At 40.8% G+C, this 15,288-nt stretch overlaps 1 non-coding gene and 1 pseudogene across 1 annotated transcript; one reads left to right on the forward strand and one right to left on the reverse strand.

Annotated features, from left to right (window-relative positions):
* Positions 1-6,208: 6,208 nt before the first annotated feature.
* LOC147924482 (uncharacterized) lies at positions 6,209-7,312 on the reverse strand (annotated as a pseudogene).
* Positions 7,313-14,793: 7,481 nt separating this feature from the next.
* On the forward strand, positions 14,794-14,901 carry LOC147924483 (small nucleolar RNA R71). The gene has a single exon (XR_015587922.1). It is a non-coding gene; the product is annotated as a small nucleolar RNA R71 (small nucleolar RNA).
* Positions 14,902-15,288: the final 387 nt, after the last annotated feature.

Below are 15,288 nucleotides of genomic sequence, written 5' to 3' on the forward strand. Positions count from 1 at the left end.
ATTTCACCACTGTCATGGCCATATGAAGAACCTCAGCCCCCTCAAATCTTGACAATGCATCAGCTACCAGATTGTCTTTTCCTGCTTTATATTGTATTTCATAGTCAAACTCCAAAAGCTTTGGTAGCCATTGTTGTTGTATAGGTGTGTTCAAACGCTGCTCCAACAGATACTTACGGCTTCTTTGATCCGTTTTAATTATGAAATGATTAGGAAGGAGGTAATGGCGCCATTTTTTAACTGCAAACACCACAGCTAATAGGTATCCATTTTTTCTCGTAAATGGATAATAGTAGCTAATTTCCTTTCAAGTGTTGGCTGATGTAAGCTAATGGGTGTCCATCTTGCATCAATACAGCACCTATCCCTTGTGAGCTAGCATCAGTTTCTACCAAGAACGATTTGTCGAAACGTGGAAGAGCTAGTACTGGAGCTTTGCATAGTGTCCTTTTTAATTCTTCGAAAGCTTGTTGCTCTTCTCCTGACCATAATAAAGCATCCTTCTTCGTTAACACCGTTAATGGTCGAGCTATAGTCCTAAAATTACGCACAAATCGCCTATAATAACCTGCTAGGCCAAGGAACCCTCTCAATTATTTCAAGTTCACTAGTATTGGCCACTCTGCAACTGCCTCCACTTTGCTCGGATCAGTGGACACACCTCTACCTTCAATGTAATGTCCGAGGTACTCTACCTTGTCTGTGGCAAAGCTGCATTTACTTCTCTTAGCATACAACTGATTCTCCTCCATCAATTGGAAGACAGCCCTCAAATGTTTCGCGTGTTCCTCTTTAGTGGCGCTATAAATGCGTATGTCATCGAAGAATATGAGTACAAAACGCCGCAAAAACTTCTTGAACACCGTATTCATCAGATTCTGGAACGTTACTGGAGCGTTGGTTAAGCCAAAAGGCATTACCAAATATTCATAATGTCCACTGTGGGTTTTAAAAACTGTCTTATGAACATCCATGGAGTCCATCCTCACCTGATGATACCCTGCCCTCAAATCGATCTTTGAATATACGCTGGACCCTCCTAACTCGTCCAACAAATCTTCAATAAGGGGAATGGGAAATCTGTCGTTCACTGTTAATTCGTTAAGGCCCCTGTAATCGACACAAAGCCTCCAAGTTCCATCCTTCTTTTTAACCAAGACCACTGGAGATACATATGGACTGGAATTACCTTGAATGGTGCCCGCTTCCAACAATTCGCCTATGATTTTATCAATCTCATTCTTCTGGTGAACCGCATATCGATAGGGTCTTATATTAACTGGATTTGCACCTTCTTTTAATGGAATCTTATGGTCATGGTTTTTTCTGAAAGGCGGTAAGGTCGTAGGTTCTTTGAAGACCTCTTCAAACTCTAGTAACACCTCTACAATCCCTGAATCCTCTGCAAGAGCCTGATTCTCACCCGTCACACTGCATAACTGCATTTTCTCCATGTTACCTTTATCCGTTGCAAATATCATAGAGATTTGAGCTTCTTGGTCTCTTATTTTCTCTAGTTTATTTGCTTTTACTCCCCTCACTGATCCTGGTTTGATACCATGCAACATCACTGATGTTCATATATTTTACCATGTTTTCCCTTAATAAATTCACATCTTTTGCATCTTTTGCTATCCATTTTGACCATTATTGCATAGCTTTAGGACAAATCATGCATTAGAGTATAGTTGCATTGCATTTGCATCTTTTCATGCATAATCAGGTGATTTTGGAGCTTAAGGAGCATGGAAGAAATGCTGAGGAGAAATGAAGCAAACATGAAGGGAAAGCAAGAGAGTTAAGGCTGAAGAACCAAGGTCCGGAGTCCAGCTCGACCGCACACTCGACCAGACACTCGACCGTGTGCAGAGAGGAACTCGACCGAGTGGAAGCTGCACGAGAGAAGCCAACTCGACCGGTCACTCGACCGAGCACCGGGTCGAGTTGGCCGAGCCGCCTAGCTATTTTGTCTTTTAGCATTTTTAAGGCTTCCACTACTTTTTCTATTTAAAGACCTTGTACCCAGCAGCCACAAAGATTCCAGCCTTGGAGAATAGTCAGAAACCTAGTTTTTACCCTTTTGGGAATTATTCCTTTTGCACTTTTATTTTTCTTAGATCTTGTACTCTTTTAAGAGAGAAAACATAAGATTCTTTGATTTTGTTGGTTTTCATAACTTTCTAGATATTAAGAATTCGTGTTTAATTCCTTCTTGAATATTATAGATCTTTGTTTTATCTTTCATTTGATGCAAGTTTCAGTATTTTCTGGGTTTATGACTTTGATGTTCACCATGTGTTCTTGTGAGTAGTAGCTTAGGATCTTGAGGATGGGTTAGGCTGGGCTGTGTTTGAGGTTTGTTTGCTTTGGTCAAGCTTGATTATGGTAGAATCTCTTCTAGGCTAGATGTTCTTAATGTTAATCCTGAACTGAGAGGTTAGGGTTTGATTCAAGCATCTTAGCATCACACCAATGTTTAAGGAGCATAGATAAGGCTAGATCTAGAGCTTACCATTAGGCTTGCTAAGAGATTAGAGGTCTTGTTTGGTATGAGACATATTGCTTAATGCCTGCTTGTGTAGATTCTTTTCTTTGTGAGAACAAGTCTAGAGATGCATAGGTTTGATTGTTTCTTGCAATGAGAGTGGATTAAACATGTCTTAGATTTATATGTCTTGAGATTAGCTGAAAGTTTGCTTGAGATTTGTTGACCAAGTTAGATGACCTCAATCATTAGTCCAGCCCATGAATCCCTCCTCAAGGCCTTCCTTGTTTATTGATTTTTAAGTCTTAATCCTGCTGTTTGATTGTAGTTTGATTCGTTCTTGTGTTGCTCTGTTTTTCTTGCATTGCTTTGTTTCACGGATTTGTCCAGCTCGACCCTGCACTCGATCTACACTCGATCGAGTGCTTGCTCGAGTTCATCCCTAGAACTCTTGTTTATGATTTGTAGTTGTCCTGTCTTATCTCTTGTTTCATTCTAATTGCATTTCTGTTGCATTTACTTAAAGGGGATGTATTCAACTTGACATTTTAAGTGATTTGTGTGAAACTTATAAATACTATGTTATTCAATCATGTATTTTAAAAAGTCTATTAAAATCCACTGTTATTGAACTGATGATTTAAAAATCTACTTTAAAATTCACTGTTATTCAAAATAGTTTGTGGATTTGGATTTTAATGATTTTTGAGATTCTGGAGGATTTAGGTGGGATTTGTTTAGTTAAAAATAGAGAAATCCAAATCTCATGGTTTTAGGTGGGATTTGAAAGAATTTTACAATAAATCATATCAACTTCCCTAAAATCATTCAAAATTCCAAATTTTCTAAATCCCATCAAACTTTCTAAAATCATTAGTCTCATATTCATTACTTGCCTTGCATTAGTTCATTAGCATAGTTTCTATTTCTGTTCTAGTTTCATAATTGTCATAATCATTCTGTTCCATTTACATTTAGCATCTAGTTCTAGTTGTTTTGCTTTCTGCACTTTACATTTCACCATAGGATTGTTAGTGACAAACATCCTTTACATTTGGCTTGACTTAGACATATGTGCATATCTTGATTGTTCACAAACTCTCAGTTTGGATTGACACCTCTTATACTGCAATTGCATAAGGGGAATTGAAACACCCTGCCATCCATTCATATCATATCTCACCATCACTTACATTCATCTCTTACACCCACAAACATATGTGTTTTAATCACCCTCTGCTTCCCAAGAGATGACTCCTAAGGTTTGAAGCCACTGAATTCCCAAAACCATGTCACAACCACCCAACGGAATCAACATGAAATCAGCAGTGAATGTGGTGTTCTGAAGTGTCCATTGGAAGTTGTAAACTGCACCGTGAACTTCCAGCTTCCTCCCATCAGCTACTGAAACTCGTGTCATTTGTGAAGAGTCAATCGCACACCCCAGTCTTTCTGCAGAGCGAGGGTCCATGAAGTTGTGAGTCGAACCGGAGTCAATCAGCATAAAGATAATTCTCTTCCCGTACAACCCCTTCACTCGCATTGTGTCATACTCTTCCACTCCTAATACTGCACTTACTGAAACGCGAGGAGTGACCCCCATTGTCTCAGAACTCTCTTCCTTCTCATCACTTTCATCTTCTTCTCCCTCTACTTCAATGAGGAACAACTGCTTCCTTTTATGTTTAAGATAGTGGTCAGGCGTATATTTTTCATCACAGAAGTAGCACAACCCTTTAGCCCTTCGTTCACTCATTTCTGCATTAGACAAAAAAAAATTTGAACCTAACCCATCAACTCTGTCTTCCCCTCTTTTCTCCAAATAACCACCCGAAGAGGGTTCCTTCTTCACACCAAGAATACCTTTACAACCAGTGTTACCTGTGGACTGTTTAGACGGTGTCCAAGTCTGTGTTGCTGGCTTCAGTGGGTGAGCTTTCTCATAGAGTCGCCCCAACATCAAGCAATGGTGTACTATTTGAGGCTGAAACATTCGAACATGCATTTGAGTATACATTCTCAGGCCTGCAAGGTAAGCGTTCACTAGAAATCCTCATACATGTTAACCCTTGTTCTAAGCAATTCAAACTTCTGATGGTAGTCAACAATACCATCAGTCTCATGTAACTTCTTAAGATCAGCAATAGGATCTTCCAACACATCATCAAACCTCTCCTTGAGCTTCATCTTATAAGCATCCCAGTCTCTCAATAAGTGGTAGTAAAGATTAGATTGTACCAGTGCGTGGTGCCAATGAGTCGAGTGACTGTCGAAATGCACAGCTGCCATCTTAATCTTCCGTGAGTGTGGAGTTCGATCTAGCTAGAAAATTCTTCTACCTTGAACAACCATTCTTTCACCCCACTCCCATCAAAACGAGGAAAGTCTATCTTACCAATCCTGGTCATGGCGTCATAACACTCTTATGCTGCTGCTTTCCCCCCTTCCTTCTGAGTTCGTGAGGCAGAACCGATTTCTTAAGACGTTGACACCCTCGGTGGACAGAGATCCCGAACCATGGCAACTGGAATTGGCTCTTTGGAACTGGATAAGAGTCTAATCGCCTCAAACATCTCCTTGATGCTCTTATCGATCTTATCGTTCTGTTCTACGATTTTCCCCTCTAGAGTGTCAGTGCGCGATATCATCTTACTGATCTGAGTTCCGATCCCCTCCTCTGCCTCGCGTACCACCACGGTAGCTTCACAAGCTACGGTTTCCTTCATCACCATCTGACAACGTGTTTCTGCCATAGCTTCCGAGGTCGGTTAGCTCTGATACCTTTGATAACGTAAACACACTTGTATTAGAAACAAATACGTTTTTATTAGAAATGAGGATAAGAATCAATGTTCGTATAAACAAAGACTCTGTTCTCAACTTACAAGAGTATAGAAACAAGAAAGAACTCCGATAAGAAGAGCTAACACCGATTACAAAGGATCTAGAAAAGAGAGAGAGAGATTACAAAGCTTTTATTTTAGATAATGTTCGTAATAGGGAAGACGACTGCAACGGCTTCTCCTTATAAAGAACACTTTGGACTCTTGTGCTCTAGCTCATATGTGACAGCTCATGAGTGACAGCTCACTAATAACCACGTCAATGATCCGTTAGCCACAAAACAGTCCTCCCACAAGCTTCTAACACGTGTCCTTCTTTATTCTTAATTCAAATAACACGATATCAGAAACCCTGTAACAACTTGGTGCTTTCCGGTGAGACATGAGACGGAATAGATGGAATTCGACTCTGGCTGGATTGAAATGTGTATTTGTCGACAAGAATCCTGTGAGCAACAAAGTTTGATCGAAACTGTGATACACAGCTTGATCTCTTTAGGTAACTGAGGTGAATAAGGTGAAAAACGTAGAAGTGGCTCTAGGGTTTTTTACGTTTCTTATCCCTTTTCAATCGACTTGCTAGAGCCCAATAACAAAAATCGAAATTGGCTAAACCCATTACCATTTTGGCTTCCTTAATTTCCCAAGTTAAATAAAGAAACAGAACATTATTATTATGTTTTGTGGATAAGATAATTTTTTAAAAATATTTTTATCATAACTAATTTTAAATTTCCAATTTAACTTATATAGAAAGTAACAATTTGATGTTAAAAATCAAATATATAAAGTGTTTTTTATTTTCTGAATTAAAAATCATCAATAAGTGAAAGAATTTTATGTTTTAAGAAATTTTAAAGTTGCTTACATTTGTCAAGGGTTAGTCCGAATCGGACGAATATTTAGATGAAGCGGAATCTAATTGTTCATCAAATTCTCCAATCTCTTCTTCAGAAACATCCAAAATCTCATCGATCATGATCTTTTCTTCTAATTCTCCTGGCACCGTATCATCATGATCGACTTCAATAGAAGATATGCTCCCAACATATGGTTGTTGCAAAGGGCCATTTTCCACAACTCCGTGTACTCTTCCTCTTGGGCTTATTTTCGTAACAGTAATCCATGAATCTTTTTTTTGTTAATGCGAGGATAGGGGATGTAACATACTTGGTCTCCTTGGGATGCAAGGATGGAAGGGTCATATCTATCAAGTGTTCTTGACGTCTTTACTGCAGTGACACCAAATTTATCTACAGTACTCCCCTCTTGATACATGGATCATACCAATCACACATGAAAATTATGCATTTCAAATTAATAACCCCTAGGAACTCAACCTCCAAAATCTCCCGCAGAACACCATAATAAATTATATTATCGGCTTACGTACTAATCCCGGAATTGATCGTTTTTTTGTTCTCTCTCTCAGAACACTTTGAATGCATACCCACGTGTGTAGTAAGTCGGTGAACTTTGTGCAAGCGACAATGGACCACCTACGCGAGACAATGTCGGCTGCTAGCTAACTACTAGAGCGACTGCTACTTGACGTCATAGCATGGGGTAGTTCATGCGGGTCGCCTTTGTGGTGTCTGCATGAACAGTGAGGAGAGAAACAAGGCAATCTCGACTATCCTAGACTCTTTCACCTAATGACTCAAAGACGCCTAAGATAATTAAGAAACTACTCAACTACCCTAGACTCTTTTACCTATGGGCCCTCGATAATCTATTCCGCTCCTCTCCTCACTGTTCATGCAGACACCACAAAGGCGACCCGCATGAACTACCCCATGCTACGACGTCAAGTAGCAGTCGCTCTAGTAGCTAGCTAGCAGCCGACATTGTCTCGCGTAAGTGGTCGTTGAGAACTTCCCACGAGACATTAAACAATAGGAGGGACAAAACCAACTCTTCTAACCAGGTATGTAATCGTTCACCTCTATTGTTGCATGTGTGCACCTGTATCAAAAGTAGCCATTAATTGCCCCAAGTTATTCTACAAGAAATAATTTATCTGTGTCAAAATGCTCACATAGAATTTCATCCATTGAACAAATTTATTCTGTTTTTAGTGGCAAGAGTATCCTCATCATAATGTGGATAAGATGTTCGCAACTGCTCCAAATAAATCCTGGATAGACAATTTACAAAAAGAAATAAATATATATAATCAAACGATAATAAATACAAAAATTTATATAACTAAAATATACCTCGCATATGGCCATAGTTCCTCACAATTCAACAAAATGTAGGTATGCAAGTGTTTTACTTCAACTTCCGTAAGCCACCGCTTAGTTGGTTTCCCGCTTAACCGTCCAATTTGTGAGAATATGAAACAAGGTTTCTATGGTGGTGAATGATTGATGATGAATGTATGCAATAAGATATGAATGGATGGATGGTAAGGTGTTTCAATTCCCCTTATGCAGTTGCAGTATAAGAGGTATCAATCCTAAATGAGTGTTTGTGAACAATTAAGATATGTATATGAATCTAAGTTAAGCCAAATGTAAAGATTGTTTGTCACTAACAATCCTAAGATGAAAAAGTAAAATGCAGAAAGTAAAACTACAAGAACTAAGAGCTAAATGCAAATAGAACAGAATGATAGCAGTAGTTATGAACCAAGAACATAAATATAAACTATGCTAATGAACTAATGCAAGACAATAATGAACAGGATAATGAGTAAATGAAACAGAAATGCAAATAGAATGATACTAGAGATAAGACTGAACAACTACAAATCATAAACAAGAGTTCTGGGGATGAACTCGAGCAGGCCCTCGATCGAGTGTAGATCGAGTGCAGGGTGGAGCTAGATAAATCCGGGAAAGAGAGCAACACAATAAAAACAGAGCAATGCAAATACGAATCAAACAACAAGCAAGCAACGGGATTAAGACTTAAAAATCAATAAACAAAGAAGGCCTTGAGGAGGGATTCATGGGCTGGACTAATGAATGAGGTTATCACACTTTGGTCAACAAATCTCAAGAAAACTTTGAGCTAATCTCTAGACATATAAATCTAAGATAAGTTTCCTCCACTCTCATGGCAAGAAACAGTCAAACCTATGCATCTCTAGACTTGTTCTCACAAAGTAAAGAATCTACACAAGCAGGCATTAAGCAATACATCTCAAACCAAACAAGACCTCTAATATCTTAGCAAGCCTAATGGTAAGCTCTAGATCTAGCCTTATCTATGCTCCTTAAACAATGGTGTGATGCTAAGATGCTTGAAATCAAACCCTAACCTCTCAGTTCAGGATCAGCATTAAGAACATCTAGCCTAGAAGAGATTCTACCACAATCAAGCTTGACCAAAGCAAACAAACCTTAAACACAGCCCAACTTAACCCATCCTTAAGATCCTAAGCACTACTCACAAGAACACATGATGAACACAAAAATCATAAACCCAGAAAATATTGAAACTTGCATTATTAGAAAGATGAAACAGAGATCTACAATATTGATGAAGAAATAAAACTCGAAATCTTTATATCTTGAAAGTTATGAAACCAACAAAATACAAGAATCTAGTCTTTTCTCTCTTAAAACAAGTACAAGATCTAAGAAAAATAAAAGTGCAAAAAGAATAATTCCCAAAAGGGTAAAAACTAGGTTTAGAGAATATCTAAAAGCTGGACTCTTTTGGTGGCTGCAGGTACAAGGCTTTATATAGGAGAGGGAGTGGAAGCCCTAAAAATACTAAAAGACAAAATAGTCAACGGCTCGGTCAACTCGACCTGTGCTCGGTCAAGTGGCAGGTCGAGCTGGCTTCTCTCGTGCATTCTCCACTCGGTCGAGTCCTCCTCAGCACACGGTCGAGTGTCTGATCGAGTGTGCGGTCGAGTTGGACTCTGGACCTTGGTTCTTCAGCCTTAACTCTCTTGCTTTCCCTTCATGATTGCCTCACTTCTCCTCAGCATTGCTTCCATGCTCCTTAAGCTCCAAAATCACCTGATTATGCATGAAAAGATACAAATGCAATGCAACTAAACTCTAATGCATGATTAGTGCTAAAGCTACACAATAATGGCCTAAATGGATAGCAAAATATGCAAAAGATGTGAATAAACTAAGAGAAAACATGGTAAAATATATGAACATCAACACCCCCAAACTTAGTATTTGCTTGCCTTCAAGCAAATAAACAAGACATAAGAAGGTAGGTGAGGTTTGAAAGTGGGATCTCAGCTCCTAAATCTTGCAAATAGACCATCTAGAATCAGTGTCCAAGTTACTATTACTATGATGCAAGTTGAATGACCTGTACCTAAAGACTTTAGACAAGCATATCACAACCTTTACTGATTTGAGCCTTAGATGTCCACATGCATTCAAATCAACCATTTCTTTTAACATTCATTTATCAAGAACATGAATCAATTCTATGCAATGCTTAAACTCATTTGGCTTGGAGATAAAGGTTTAGAGACAATGATGGTCTCTTTTTAGAGTGGGGCTTGTCAATATCAAGGTTCTCTCATAAAATAGATTGAGCTTTAGAAGAATGCTAAAGGTAAGAACACTTAGACACATACAAGAACAAAACCTTGTCTACCCAAAGGTACCCAAAGTGTTTATCCTATCAATCTAAACCCAAATGATCCTAGTGCTACCCTTTAACTTCTTCTTTTCTCTTTCACCCTTTTCTCTTTTGGTTTTCATCCATCTGCATGCTGTCATAGGAGTAGTTGGGGTCTTGTTGGTGACTTGGAGATGGAGACTGGGGCAGCTCGATGACGGAGATCAACCGGCACTCGGTCGAGTGCGTGTCCGAGTGGGGGGGGGTCGAGCTGGAACGCGTATGTCAAAATGTTGACCTTGCTGCTGGCAAAACTGCTGGTAGAGAGCTGGATCCATGTAGTATTGAGGTGGGATAGGAGGGTAACCTGGATAGCCTGGATAAGCTGCTGGGGGTGGGAAGCCATAGGGTGATCTGGGAAGGTGCTCGGTCGAGTACGTCGGGGGTGCTCGGTCGAGTGGGCGCTCGAGTGACCCGGTCGAGTGCCTCGAAAGCTGTTGTTCGCGGGTACTTGAGCTCCTCTTCCTCTGATTTGACTCATACATTGCAACTCTTGAAAGTACTCTAGTTGAGCTACTTCTCCTTAAAGGGCTTGATGGTGAAGGTGAAGAATTCCCACTCTTCAAGTCAGCAATCTCCTTCTTTAAGCCCTTGATAGACTTAGCCATGTTGGTCATCTTCTTCTTCAGCTTATCAAACCTCTTCCCATGCCACTTGTTCCACTTTTGCAAAAGTGTCAACCTCTTGCTAATCTCCCTCACTCCTCTACTATCTCTTGGGTTGGGCTCATAATCTTCAAAGTAGAATTGCTCCTCCCCATCAGCCATTTGTGCATTCATAGCTTCCTCAATTCTAGCTTGAACTACTCCATCAAATAAGTGCTTCTCAGCTGGCCAAAAGTCAATGTTGGCTCTTTCTTGAATGGTGGTGAGCTCTTGGTTAGGCAAGATCAATTGTTTCTTTCCAAGTGTAGGAAGCTCAAAATTGAAGATGTGATTTCCTTGATGCATCTCCTTGGCTAGGATGAGAGTAGAGGTGAGGTAGCTTGAGTCAATCCATCTTGGTGAGACTCTTTCTCCTCTAAGTGGGACCTTGGCAGCTTGTAGAATTGGAGTAATGATGCCTCCAATGGTTAGTGCTCCTCTTGAGCCTTTGTTCTCCAACTTGCCTACCCAACTTCTCAAATATATCATATGGTCTATGAGCACCATTGAAAGATCAGTCTCTACAGTGCTCCCAAGGATGATGGTCCCATCTCTTGCTTTGAGGATGATTTCATTAAGAGCCATGTCAATCATCTTAAGCTCTCCCTCATTGATATTCACAGTTTCCTTCCTTGCAAAGAAGGTGTTTGCAAGAGCTTTGTGGAAATACCTTAGGACTGGGCTCCTTATCCTTGAGCTCTTGGAGTTGGAGGATGAGTAGAGTTTGTTGTCCCCAATGGTTTCCCAAACTGAATAGAGCTCCTCTCTTGGTATCATCAAGTTCCTATTGCTCCCAACTTCAAAACCAAACACATTGGCTATCTTTTTCAATGAAAGCTCATGCCCTTTCCACTTGATTGTGAAGGAAATGTGACCAGCTCCAACCTCAGGATCTTTCCTTGCATATGTATGCAGCTTGACAGTGGCTAGGAACTCACAACTTTTCTCCTTGTAGCCCTCCATGCAAAGCCCCATGAACTTGGTTAAGTTACTTTTCTCAAAAAGAAACTCCACATCTTCATCAATGGCAAGCTTCTCCATGGTTTCCTTGTGAGGATATCTAGTCCCCAAGAACTCCATTCTCATGAAAGCATCATAAAGCTGCCTCTTTGACAACCCACAAGATTCTGCTTCCCCATCATCCTCTAACTCTTCTTCTTCACTTTCTTCCTCACTCTTATTTTCACTCTCCTCTTGCTCAACCTCAACTGTTGGCCTCTTCCCTTTGGCCTTGTGTCTCCTTATTAACTCATTGAGAGTTGGCTCCCTTTCCTCCTCACTTTCAGTCCTCTCAGGATCTTGCTCAACTGATTCTCTCCTTGGACTCGGCATCTGGCTCGACCGGCTGCTCGAACCACCACTCGGTCGAGTGCATGATCGAGTGGGGCGTCGAGTTGTCTTTCCAGCTTCTCTCCTTCTTTCAAGGCCAGCATCACGACGTTCCATGGAGCTTGCAGCGGTTTGTTGAGACTTCCTGGTGATCTTAGAAGACATTTTCAAAAGGAACTGAAAGGAATAGACTCAAAGCTCAAAGTTAATAGGTTAGTGACCCAAAAACTTGAAAGAACAAACCTTGAGCAAAAGATGAACTTTGAGAGAGATTTTAAAACTTGAATTTAGTTGTTTTGAGCAAATGAGAGAGTGTAAGAGGTATAGGATCATGCAAGTCCTATTTAAAGAAGCTAAGGGGACAAGGAGACAAGGGTGGAGCGTCCATACCATTCAAATTTGAATTGGGAAGCTTTGACTTGCTTTTGGCTACCACTCGACCCCACACTCGACCAGCACGTGGTCGAGCTCCCTTGACCAAAGTTTGAAAATTCAAAATTTTCTTCTTGTTCTTCCCTCCACTTGATCGTTCTAGCGATTTGAAGATCAAATGGGTCTTAGTTCCTTTCCAGCTCGGTCGAGTACCTCTCGTGGGCTGGCTGAGTGGGCTTACGTTTCTCCTTCTCCAAGTCCAAATCTCTCCTTACCCAATTACATGCTCACTAAAAGGCCTGTCCAACACAAACATAAAAGAAAAACATCAAAACTACTAAGAAAATAAGCATATTTACAAAGGATACCTTAGGAACTTCCTCCCTAGTGAGCTTGTTTAGAGTCACTAAGCTTGACTTTGGTTTACTTCTTAGACTTGGTCTAGGTACCAAGGAGGTGATGAAATCCTCCCTGGAACCTCTTGGTCACTGTGAAGTTGATCCTTGATCACCTCACCCTTAGCACACAAACCATACTTCTTCTTGATTTTGAGCATTGGTCTTGCTTTCCTCAAAGACCTCTTGTTCAGCTTAACTTGGAGATCCTCAACCATACAAGACAGCTCTTGAACTGACCTCTTAAGCTTTTCCACATAATCTTCTTGAAGAGAGAGCTCAGCCTTTGGAGTTGCCTTATCACTTAAGACCTCTTGACCACCTTTGTCTTTGATAGTAAAAGGCTGATCATCAATGGTAGGAAGGTTGGTTGGGTTATAGATATTGAACTTCATAACTATACCCTCAGCAATATTCAAGGTCACAAGACCTTCCTTGACATCAATGACTGCTCCAATAGTGGCTAAGAATGGCCTCCCAAGGATGATAGGATCTTCAGGTTCTTTGTCCATCTCCAATACCACAAAATCTGTGTGAACCCTTGCCTTCCCTATCTTGAGAGGGACATTCTCCAACCTTCCAACTACTTCTCTGTTTGACCCATCAGCTAGACATACATGGAGGTTGGTGGATTTGAAATCAGTTCTCCCAAGCTTTTGAGCTATGGAGTATGGCATCACACTAGTTGAAGCTCCCAAATCACAAAGGCATTGATTGTAGTGGAGGTAACTGATTGTGCAAGGCAGATAGAATGGTTCTGGATCCTTAAGCTTAATTGGGATGATCACTCCTCCAAGGCTCTCAAGATCCTTCTCATCTTGAGCTTGAGCCTTCTTCTTTGACAAATCAAGCAAAAAATCTATATAGAGAGGATAAGGTTCATACTGTTCCAAGGCAGGTCCTCTCTCCTCTTCTTGGTAAGCAATGATGATCTCTTGAATAGCCATCACTTCCTCTTGTTTCTCAACCACAACCTCTTCCTTCAAAGCTTTCTCATCCTCTTGTTGCTTAGCCAACATCTCCTTTTTCTCAATTATTTCCTTTAATTCCTTGATCCTTTGTGCTTTGAAACGTCGTGGGAATGGTAGAGGTGGTTTTTAAGCAGGAGGAATGTACTTAGCAGGTTTAACAGCTCCTGATCCTTCAGCTCGATCGACCACTCAATCAGGCACTCGGTCGAGTGCTTGCTCGAGTACATGGTCGAGTGCAATGGCGGATTCAGATTTCTCTGCACAAACTTCACTCAAAGCTTCAATAACTGACCAATCCTCCCCGTCTTGAACATCACTGTCCTCAGTGACTTCCTCATCATAGATATGGATGGCTTTTGCAGTGAACTCCCTTGGATTTTGAACAGCTTCTCTAGGGAGTTGGTTGGGTTTAGGAGCAGAAGTAGAGGCAATGTTGCTCTCCATATACTTCACTCTAGAGTTGAGACCTTCAAACTTCATGTTAAGGTCATTATACTGGGATATGAGCCTTTGATTCAATTCAGCAAACTGCTTGGATTCCTCAATCTTTCCTTGTGTTTGCCCAATCAACAACTGTTGCATCATAGCTCTTAGGTCTTGTTCTTGGCCTTGGTTAGTCTGAAACCCTGGTGGGGGACACAACTGAGGCTGGAACACTTGATGTTGATGCTTGGGGACATAGTTTTGTTGTTGTTGAGGCTGTTGAGGTGGGTAGACTTGGTCTTGAGGGTTGGCTACATTTGTGCTTCTATAGGAGAGGTTGTTGTTCTTGAACCCTCCTTGGTTGTAGCCTTTGAAGCCACCCTGGTTTTGCATGTAGCACAACTCAGCAAATTCAGTCTCCCTGGAACCTCTTCTTCACCAATGAAGTGAATAGACTTTTGTTGGCTAAGAAGGATCTTGTCAAGCTTCTTATTGACCATCTTCAAGTCCTTCTTGTACTTGTCTTCTTGATCAGTTGATGATGACCTTATGGTTCTGTCATAGTCCTCATTATAGTTGCCATCTGACTGAGCAAGATTCTCAACTAATTCCTAGCCTTCTTCCACATCCTTGTTGAGGAAGTTGCCATTAGAAGCTGTGTCAAGAAGCATCCTGATCTTGGGAAGCACTCCTCTATACAATGTACTCAAGAGTGACTCATTGCTGAAGCCATGATGAGGACATTGAGTCTGAAATCCTTTTGAACCTCTCCCGAGCTTCACAAAAGCTTTCATTGTTCCTTTGAGCAAACCCATAAATTTTATTTCTCAACCTAGCAGTCCTTGCATTTGAGAAGAACTTGGCCAAGAAAGCCTTCTTGCAAGCATCCCATGTGGTTATTGCTCCAGTAGCAAGAGTCTTCTCCCAAAGGTGTGCCTTGTCTCCAAGTGAGAATGGGAAGAGCCTCAACTTGAATCCATCTTCACTCACTCCATTGATCTTTGTAAGACCACAGATTCTGTCAAACTCATCAAGATAATCTAGTGGATCCTCCATTGGCAACCCATGAAACTTGTTGGCTTGAATCATGGGGATCAGTCCACTCTTGATCTCAAAGTTGTTGTTTGCTACTGTTGGAGGCACAATACCAGCCCTTTGGTTGTGGGTGTTGGGTGCATCTCCAGCACCAATGTGCCTAGGTCTCTGCTCATGGTTAGCTTG

Source organism: Camelina sativa, chromosome 17 (assembly GCF_030686135.1).
Source record: "Camelina sativa cultivar CO46 ecotype springtype chromosome 17, ASM3068613v1".
Taxonomy (NCBI): Eukaryota; Viridiplantae; Streptophyta; class Magnoliopsida; order Brassicales; family Brassicaceae; genus Camelina; species Camelina sativa.